Genomic DNA, 9,619 nt, shown 5'->3' on the forward strand with positions numbered 1-9,619 from the left:
TTATTCCTTTTCTTTTTAATTATTTTTTTGGTAATTATAATAAGCTTCAATATTGGTATTTTTCCTTTTATAAAAATATAATTTTGTTCGACAATTTTTTTCTTTGGTGAAAGATGATCTTTTCATGCCTTCCCCCTTTTATTTAAATTATTTTATGTAATACTTAAAGGCCCCTTATAAGTTTTTGATTAAATATATATAGTGACTATATATACATATTTATTTTACTTTACTTCTTTATTTAAATAGTCGCTTTAAAGTTTATATGTATTTATTAATCCAATGCTTTTCACTGATTTATTTTTAGGATGTTTGTGTTTTTTTCTCAAAATGAAAAAATCATTATTAATATGACGAGTCGTGGAACTTCTACTTGTGCAAAATGAAATTAGTTTTAGACATTCATGTCCCATGAAAGTGTGTGGCCAATGGTGTTTTGATGGTGGTTGTAATTTAAATATATTTTTGGTGAAAACTCGAGATGCAACAGAGTGATTAAGAACAGACGTAATCCACTGGTTTGGTTGATTAGATAAGTTGAGTCTATCCACCTTTTGTTTGGCAGCTGCGATTTATTGTAGTGCTTCACTTGGACCAAACATGCTCTTAGATATGATTTTGTTGTTTAATGGTGGCTAGGCCTTCTCGTTAATGAGTGTAGGGTTCTTTGTTGAAAAATGTGTAACTAGGTTCAATCTTCATAAATATGAATGTACTTTTGATTCTTGTATAGTGTAAAATGAAAGAAAAATTATTGTTATAGGTCAAGCAACCATTGAGTGCTTCTAGGGTTTGTCCTAGGTCAAGAAGTCAAAATAGTCATTGTCATAAGATGAAGACCCCATCGGGCACATTGTAAACTGTAAAGAAAATTATTTTTGTCCTTAAATGTGTCAAAATACCCTTCAAGACCAAGTCAGCTTGGTAGCTGTCAAGTCGACCTAAAATAAGGATCTATGTCCACATTGAGAAGCCTATATAAAGGAGGAAACTCGACCTCCTTGGATCACATCAATCACTCACTCATTGAAGCGAAGGAGTGAGAAGAAGGCAATGAAGAAGGAAGAGGACGAAAGAGACTTATCTTTGAGCTATTTCTCTCTCACATGTGCGAAGGAAGGCTAGGGTTTTTGTAGCTAGTCTAGGGTTTTCTTTTGTAGGTTTGATCTTGAAGAAGGAAGCGAAAGAAGGTCAACAAAAGTCACAATATGCCATCCCCAACCTCCAAAAAGAAGAGAAAGCCAATCGAAGGTTTGAGGAAGCTTTGGGAGGCCAGAAGAATCTCACATGTGTCACTGGAACTGCTGTAGGAGGGACAAAAATTTCAGACCTGCAGTAGAGGTCGAAATTCTAAAGTTGAAGGACGAAGTTGTGCTACTGGAAGAGATTTGACTAGGTTTGACTTGGACAACAGAAGCATGTCATCAGGAAGGGTTGGACTTGGTCTTGGTCTAGGGGTCTTGGAATTCATCAATTGAAGAATCTATAAGAAGAGAAGAGATTTGTGGGTTTTCCTCTCAAATGAAGATATTTTGGCCTTGGCTTGCAACCTATATTCTGTGTTATTGTTCTTCTTGTTTTGGTAGTTGTTTGATGATACACAAACATAATAATAAGTAAAGAAGCTAAATAAGTAAGAAAGGTAAAAAGACATCACCAACAATTATCAATAAAAGAGAAATCACTTTAATCATTTCCCTCTAGATTTGTCAACATGGTATCAAAGCTGAGGTTTCTAAGAGCATTATGAAGATCCCTACTACTTTGAAGAACGTTCTAAAGAAGTGTTCAAAGGTAGCAAGTCATCTCAAGAAAGGTATCAAGATTCAAGGAAGCATGGTATCTCCTATTTACTCCAAAGAAAGAAGTGATCAAGACAAAGGACGAAGCACTCTTCTCAACACTCATTGGCATATTTCAAGATGAGAACATTTGGGTGATCGATAGTGGAGCATCAAGACACATGACCGGTCATCACAAGCAACTAAAGACATTGTCAAAAGGAAAGTCTTCTTACTCCATAAAACTTGTTGATAATAAGCTCTATCTTGTGAGAGGAATTGGATCAACCTCGATAGAGCTGGAAAATGGAGGCAATATTCATCTCAACATCCTATTTGTTCCAGGTTTGCGTAAGAACTTACTCTCCATTTCAAGTCTAGAAGATAAAGGTGATAGAGTGGCTTTCATTGATGGAAAAGTTGTAGTATGGGGTAAAAACTCAAGCATTGAAAATGGTAGAGTGATTATGATTCGTGAAGGAAGACTTTATGGGTTGCTATCTCCTCTTGCTCAAGCTTTAGTTCACATTGAAATCAACGCATGTGAACTTTGGGATAGAAGATTTGGTCATCTCCATTTCAAAATCCTCCTTCCAACTCTAAGTTCAATAGTAAATGGAATCCCCGAACTGAAAGAAGACGCGAAGGAGTATGAAAGGGATGTGCATTGGGTAAGAACACCAAGAGAACATTTGGAAGCAACGCTTCACGGTCAAAATAAATCTTGGATCTTATTCATTCAGATGTTTGTGGTCCTATGACTCCTAAATCACTTGGTGGTCATCTATATTATAGAAAGAAGAATCAAGATATTAAGATTCGATAATGGAGGAGAATATACATCCAAGAAAATCATAGCTTTCTGTAAGGAGTTTGGGATTAATAGGGAGATGATAGTCCCATATAATCCCGAACAAAATGGAGTTGCAGAACGAAAGAATCGATCCATTGAAGAAAGTGTATACCTACCGAAGTTTTTGCGGGGTGAAGCTACAAAGACAATTGTATACATACAAAATTGAAGTCACCATAGGGCTCTAGATAACAAGACTCCCAAATAAGTGTTCATTGGGAAGAAACCAACCATAGATCATCTTCGAATTTTTGGTTGTCTTGTGTATATTCATATACCTAAGGACAAAAGAAAGAAGTTGGATCCATTTGGCAAGAAGGGAACATTTGTGGGCTACAGTAACTCTTTTAAGGCCTCTAGGATCTACATAAAGGAAGGGCACCGAATAAAAGTCAATGAAAATGTGATTTTTGATGAAAGTATTGCATTCAAGAAATCAAAGGATTTCCCTATGGACTCTGATGATGAAGAACATCTGGTGTTCGAAGAAGTTACCAAGGAAGAAGAAGAATCAAACCATGAAGATGGTCCCTGTGAACCTATACAACCTGTGGTAATTCCCGAATCTAGAAAAATACCTAACTGGTTGAAGTCTACACTTCTAGATGCGGAAGGTCATGGAGCAGCTCAAGGTACATTAAGGGAAGGCAAGAAACCCAAATGATATTCTGGGTATGCAACCTACATGACAAAACTAATAAAATCTAAGCCATCCACTTTTGAAGATGTTGTCAATGGCCAAGAATGGAAGGATGCCGTGAATGAAGAATATCAATCAATAATGAAAAATGGAGTTTGGGAGATCGTACCTAGGCTCGAAGACAAATTTGTGATAATTTCCAAATGGCTCTACAAGATCAAACATGCAACAAATGGAAGGATTGACAAGTATAAGTCAAGATTTGTGGCTAGGGGTTTCTCTAAATTTGAAGACATTGACTATGAAGAGACATTTTCTCCAACAACAAGGTATACAACTATACGTTCATTGGTCTCTTTGGTAGCATCAATGGGATGGAACATCCACCAAATGGATGTCAAGACTGCATTCCTGAATGGCACAATTGATGAGGAAGTCTATATAGAACAACTCTTGGGGTTTGAAGTTAAAGATAGAAAGGCATATGTTTGTAGATTAAAGAAGGCATTATATGGCCTCAAGCAAGCTCCAAGGGCATGGTATGCTAGGATGGATTTATACCTACAAAGATTAGGCTTCACAAAGAGTTCTGCGGATCCAAACCTTTACATTAAGGTTGTGGCGAAAGAGCCAGTAATCATTCTTCTGTATGTGGATGATCTTCTCTTGACAGGTGTGGAAGGTCAAATTGAAGAATGTAAGAAGCAACTAGCAACAAAATTTGACATGAAGGATCTAGGGCTAATGCATTACTATTTGGGATTGGAAGTCTGGCAAGGACCCGATGAGATCTATCTAGGTCAAGGAAAGTATGTGATTAAGATGTTGAGGAGGTTTGACATGATGGATTGCAAACCATTGGAAACCCCGATGATCACAAACCTGAAAAGACTAAGGAGTTCCTAATCATCTGTGGATCGTTCCAAGGATAGACAATTGATTGGCTCACTGATGTACTTGGTGAATACTCGACCAAACATATGCTTTGCAGTAAATTTTCTTAGTCAATTCCAAGTGTAGCCAAAGCATGATCATTGGATAGCAACAGAACATAAACTGAGATATCTGCAAGGAACCATACACTACTGCTTGAAATATGATTGGACGAACGATGTCCACTTGATTGGATATACAAATTCCGACTGGGGAGGTAGTGAGCAAGATGGAAGGAGCACTGCAGGAGGATGTTTCAGTTTGGGATCCTCTGTGGATGAGCAGAAAGCAAGAAACAATTGCTTTGAGTAGTGCTGAGGCTGAGTATATTGCATCCTGTGAAGTAAGCAAAGAAGCGGTATGGTTGATGAAGCTGCTATCCAACTTATTTGAAGGACCAATGGCCCCTACAATGATACATTGTGATAACACCAGTTGTATACGATTGCCTGAAGACCCAATGTTTCATGGAAAGACAAAGCATATCAACAACAAGTATCGCTACATTTGAAAGCTAGTACAAGATGTGCTGTAGTTACAATATATCTCCACTAATGAGTAGGTAGCTGACATATTGACAAAATCTCTTCTTAATAAGAAGCTTGTGTATTTGAGAGACAAGCTTGGTTTGCTTGATGTATCCTCCTTGGTTGAGAGGGAGAGATAGGCACATCATTCTTGTCTTCACTTGGTAAGACAAAATGGAGGATTGGGTAAGCAGTTGGCATTCGATATTCTTTGAGGATGAAGTAGGGCATCCAAGATAAGAGTAGTCGTGGACCAATATTCTTAGAGGACTAGCTATCCAAGATAAGAATAGTCTAAGGAAGGTCATACTCTGTGAACACCTAGGTGGGGTATGTACCTTGAGAGACAATGATGATTGTGTCTATAAATCATTGGTCCCGCCAACATTGTGCTTCGATCTTGTGGAGAGAGCGCTGTTAGTCAAGGGCTTGCTATATGACAATGTTGGTTGATATGATGCTATACAGATGGGTTACCAATCCGATTCTTCTTATGAGATCTCTTCAAATTGAGAATGTCCATGTACCATTTATGAATACCTCCCTAATTAAGAGGGAGTGTTGAAAAATGTATAACTAGGTTCAGTCTTCATAAATACGAAATGTACTTTTGATTCTTGTATATTCTAAAATGAAAGAAAAATTATTATTATAATTTTTGAGCCATAGGTCAAGAACCCATTGAGTGCTTCTATGGTTTTTCCTAGGTCAAGAAGTCAAAAGAGTCATTGTCATAAGTTGAAGACCCCATTGAGCACATCGGGATTAGAAAACTTGGTTTTGATACCAAATGTGATAACCAAACTATGGCTCAATTGTTGACCTATGCATTCTAGTACCATTATCAGAATGGGGCAGTGCTGAGGAGGTGTCTCTAGGATGTATATTTCATAAAAAAATGATCACAAATAAAGATTAACGTTAGTTCAAAAATGCATGCATGTGAAAGTGTTCCTTTTCTAAAATACTATGTAATAATTAATAATGTAAAAGGTTGTTTATTTTGTTTCTATCACCAAGGTTGCTGCTATGAGGATTATTGAAGATGCTAATGTGCATTTTTGCCTATAAATTATTTTGCCATGTGGAGTGGCAAATTGGAATTCTAGTAGAGAGCATCTTAAATAACTATTCATCGATCACAATTGAGTTCATCATTTGTTGGCTACATTTAAATTTATAGGGTTAAGGGTAGGTGTGCTCAATTGTTCCCATATTTATTAAATATTTGTAAATTTTGTCATCATCTTATTTGCTAGAATTGTGTATTTATCTTGTTTATTTTGTGTCAAATACATTGAAACCATCTTATTGGGGTATTATTTTCTTGTAATAAAGTGTATCAGATGTTTTTTATAATTTACTAAAAATGATACAAATTAAAGGTTATTCTGACAACTACTAAAGTAACACAGACTTGAAAGCTTGTTCAGTTGCTTATTTTAATCATTTTGCATCTTTTGGATTCCCTTGTATTGTGAGGAAGGATATTTTATTATTAATGTTCCAAGTGTTGAAGAATGTAACTAGTGTCGGTCTTGATATTTGTACTTGTCAAAATAAATTTTATTATTAAAGAAAATGACTTATTAAAGCATGGGTTTCATGCTTGCATCAATGTTTTTTAGGTCAAAGTCTCCATTGAAGGCTTCTAGGTTTTGTCTTGATTCAATAGTCATTGTCATTCTTATTAGACCCTTCTTGGGTTTTTGTATCATGTAAATATAATTATTTTGAAGTCAAAAAGGTTATTTGTCACCTCCACACCAAGTCGACCCTGTCCCCATGAAGTCGGCCTACATAAGGGCAATTGGACCCAACAAAAAGGCTATATATAGAGAGGCAACTCGACCTATTTGTCACACTTAATAAGTTCGACCTACAAGAAAGAGAAGCAGAAAAAGAGAGTGAAGTAGCTGGAGGTGCGAAGTTACCAGGTTGTAGTTGGGGCTGAAATTTTGTTTCTATTGTGGGTCCAAAGTTTTGAAGCCGAGGGCCAAAAACCTGTAGTTGGGGGCCGAAATTTTGGATTGAAGCTGCTATTGGGAAGCTGCCAATTGGAGACTTTGACAAGGATCATCTATTGGAAGGAAGGGATGATTTGGTGATTGGAGGAGATATTTGACTAGGTCTATAAGGTCTTGGATTACCTCATCTTGATGTGAATCTACTAGTGGAAGAGTTGGATTGGGTTTTCCCCTTGGAGGGGTTTTGCCCTCTCTAAGTGCATACATCTTGTTTCTCTTGTTCTTGTGGTCTTCATATACATTTAATTTGGTAATCGCTTAATGAAAGATAAACTAATAAAGAAGTAAAATAAGCTAACATAATTCACAAGTAATTATCAAGAAAGATGAATCAAACCCTAATTCCTATAAGCATTGATTTCTCAATACTAAGAATGGTAGTAGATACGGTCTAGTTAAAATGATATCGATGATTGAACTCTTATTATGGTTGCAACCTATGCTCTTTTAGAAATGGCAGTCATGTTATGCTGATTTTAGCACATCCTCTAGATTTCATAACACACACTTACATTGTCATAGTATGTAACATGGGTATAGCGAAAGCGAGAAAAGACAAAAGCATGTACATGGAAGGAAATAAGTCCTGATCTTGTTGCATAATGTTTGGTTCAAGACATTTGCCTTTGCACTATTCATCAGTTCATATCCGTTAATTCCCAAGCTTAAAAGTAGGCATCAGAGTGAAAATATTGGAAGTTAAGATAGAAATAAAGATTGAATCCGCCTCTCTATTCCAAGCTTATTTTCCAATAGAAGTGATATTTACACACGGATCTTCTGAAAAGAGTCAGAGATGTTGTATATTGAAAAAAAAACCTACAAGTCTAAGCTAGGGAAGGATGGGCTGGATAATGGATGTCTTTGTATTTAAATCCTTCATTAAGAATTTGATTCGAGTAATGTTATGGTCAAGTTCTTCTCTTGAGTCCTGTATATAACATGAAGAGATGTATAATCAGGCAGAATCTTGTCTAGAAAGGTCTGTTCTGTGAAAACATTTAGTCAATAGTTAATGCATTTGATAAAGTTTTCACGTTTTTTGTACTTTTGACAAGGTGTGCTTGCTCTCTAAAAACTAACTCTTATGTCATGTTTGAACAGGTTGTCAAACGAACCCCCATACATGTGTGAGTTTTAAATGTCATCTTTCGGTTCTGATTTTGTAAAGTCGAGCAGAACGCACAGAATGGTGGCAGAATTGTATTTATGTAACACTTTGTTCACAAAAGTCAACTTTTTCTCGGGTTTCTGAACAGCTGGTAACCATTACTCTGTAAAACTTGTGCAATTCCCATTGGTCCCATATGCAGAGTTGGGTATGGCTGTACCTGGTTGACAACATCTCCTTCAGATCTCCTCTTTCATATTTTTTGACTTATTTTTTGGTGTTTCTGAATGTTGATGTATTCAATCTTTGAAAGCTATACAAATTGAATCTTATTGTATAGCTTCTTTTAAAAGGTTTCGAAGTTGCCTCAGTGTTTTCTTGATAGTTTCTTGTAGATATTGCTGACATGTGTTTTTGAAATATTAGTTTAATAGTTACCTTTGTATCAATGTCAAGAGCAAGGTTTCCTACAACACTGGTTATACTTATGAGCAAAGGGAGAGGATAAGTGTGTCATTGAACTTTATCGGCATGCAGGATCTCTATTCATTCCTGGTAAAATTCCAGTTTGATTACCTAGGCAATTGCTTGAATAACAAATGATGCCAGCAGCTGAGTTGGATGGAAGAGTTTGCAAAATACCTGGCTTGTACAAATTGTCACCAGAATTATACATTGATGTTCTCTGGGAGAAAAATCTAGTGTTACGTTTAAAGGGATGATGCCTCAGACCGAATTTGGGATTCATATAATCACAAATCCAAATCGGAATATATATTATGCCTTATTTACCTTACCGCATGAAATGTTACACCGCTTAATGACCAGCACATGAACTTGGAGTTGGAGATATATGGACAAATAAATACAAATCAGGACATGACTATGAACAAATTGAGACAAGAAATATTAAGACTCAAGACAGGTACAGTGGGAGTTGTGAAGGTGAGAATAATACCAATCAAAATCAATCAATGTTGCACTTATGAATTCCAGTGATTGAACTGGTATTGTAATATACCCAATTACAGTTATTTCTATTAATTCCTATTGTGTAAAGTCCTGACAATTAGGTATTCGTGTATCTTACATTCTATATATATGAGAGTCTTCCTAACTGCATATCATCATATGACGTATCCTTACATGTGATATACCTTCCAATAGTCATGGTCTGCCATAGGTAAAGGCACAAGATATGATGATATTCAGTCAAGAAGACTGCCATAGGACGTAAGAGACACAACCCCCTTAGTGGACACAGCTCAGCATTATAAAGTAATTGGGTATGTTACAGATCTGCTTGAGTTTCACGGAAGACAAGGAGTCAAAATATACCATGAAAAGAAGGGTGAATATTTCCACATCCTTAATAAAATAATGTACATTAAGCAAATTATTCCCAAATTACACATACCCAACAATTTATTAATGCATGAAAGATTTAGAATTCACACAGTTCCTTGCGTTCTGGAATTTACACTGAAAGTACCTTTGGAAGTTGATTATCTTAGATGAAAGCACTTTATTGCAGATTCAAAACAAGGCAATGCCATATGCCACTAACTACAACAATATAAAGGAAGAATTTGCTATTTGTGTTAAATGTGACAACCCTATGAAAGTTGCCAATAATGCATATTGAGATTTCAATGTTCTTAAATTATGTGAAAGTAATTCAGTGATATAGGAAGTTTCAGACACACGGGATCATCCTTTTATCTATTATTTTTGTCCTTCCTGGTGC

General features: G+C 36.1%; 1 protein-coding gene across 2 annotated transcripts in view; it reads left to right on the plus strand.

Moving 5' to 3' along the window:
- Positions 1-8,242, plus strand: part of LOC149172271 (uncharacterized) — a 41,909-nt gene extending 33,667 nt beyond the window's left edge. For both annotated transcript variants that reach the window (XR_016259077.1, XM_089424285.1), the window contains one exon: positions 7,866-8,242. The gene's annotated coding sequence lies outside the window, so the exon portion shown is untranslated. The remainder of the gene's footprint in view (positions 1-7,865) is intronic.
- Positions 8,243-9,619: the final 1,377 nt, after the last annotated feature.

Source organism: Pinus tabuliformis, chromosome 4_2, assembly GCF_031772625.1.
Source record: "Pinus tabuliformis cultivar Carrire ecotype Pingquan chromosome 4_2, CPIR1, whole genome shotgun sequence".
NCBI classification, from domain to species: domain Eukaryota; kingdom Viridiplantae; phylum Streptophyta; class Pinopsida; order Pinales; family Pinaceae; genus Pinus; species Pinus tabuliformis.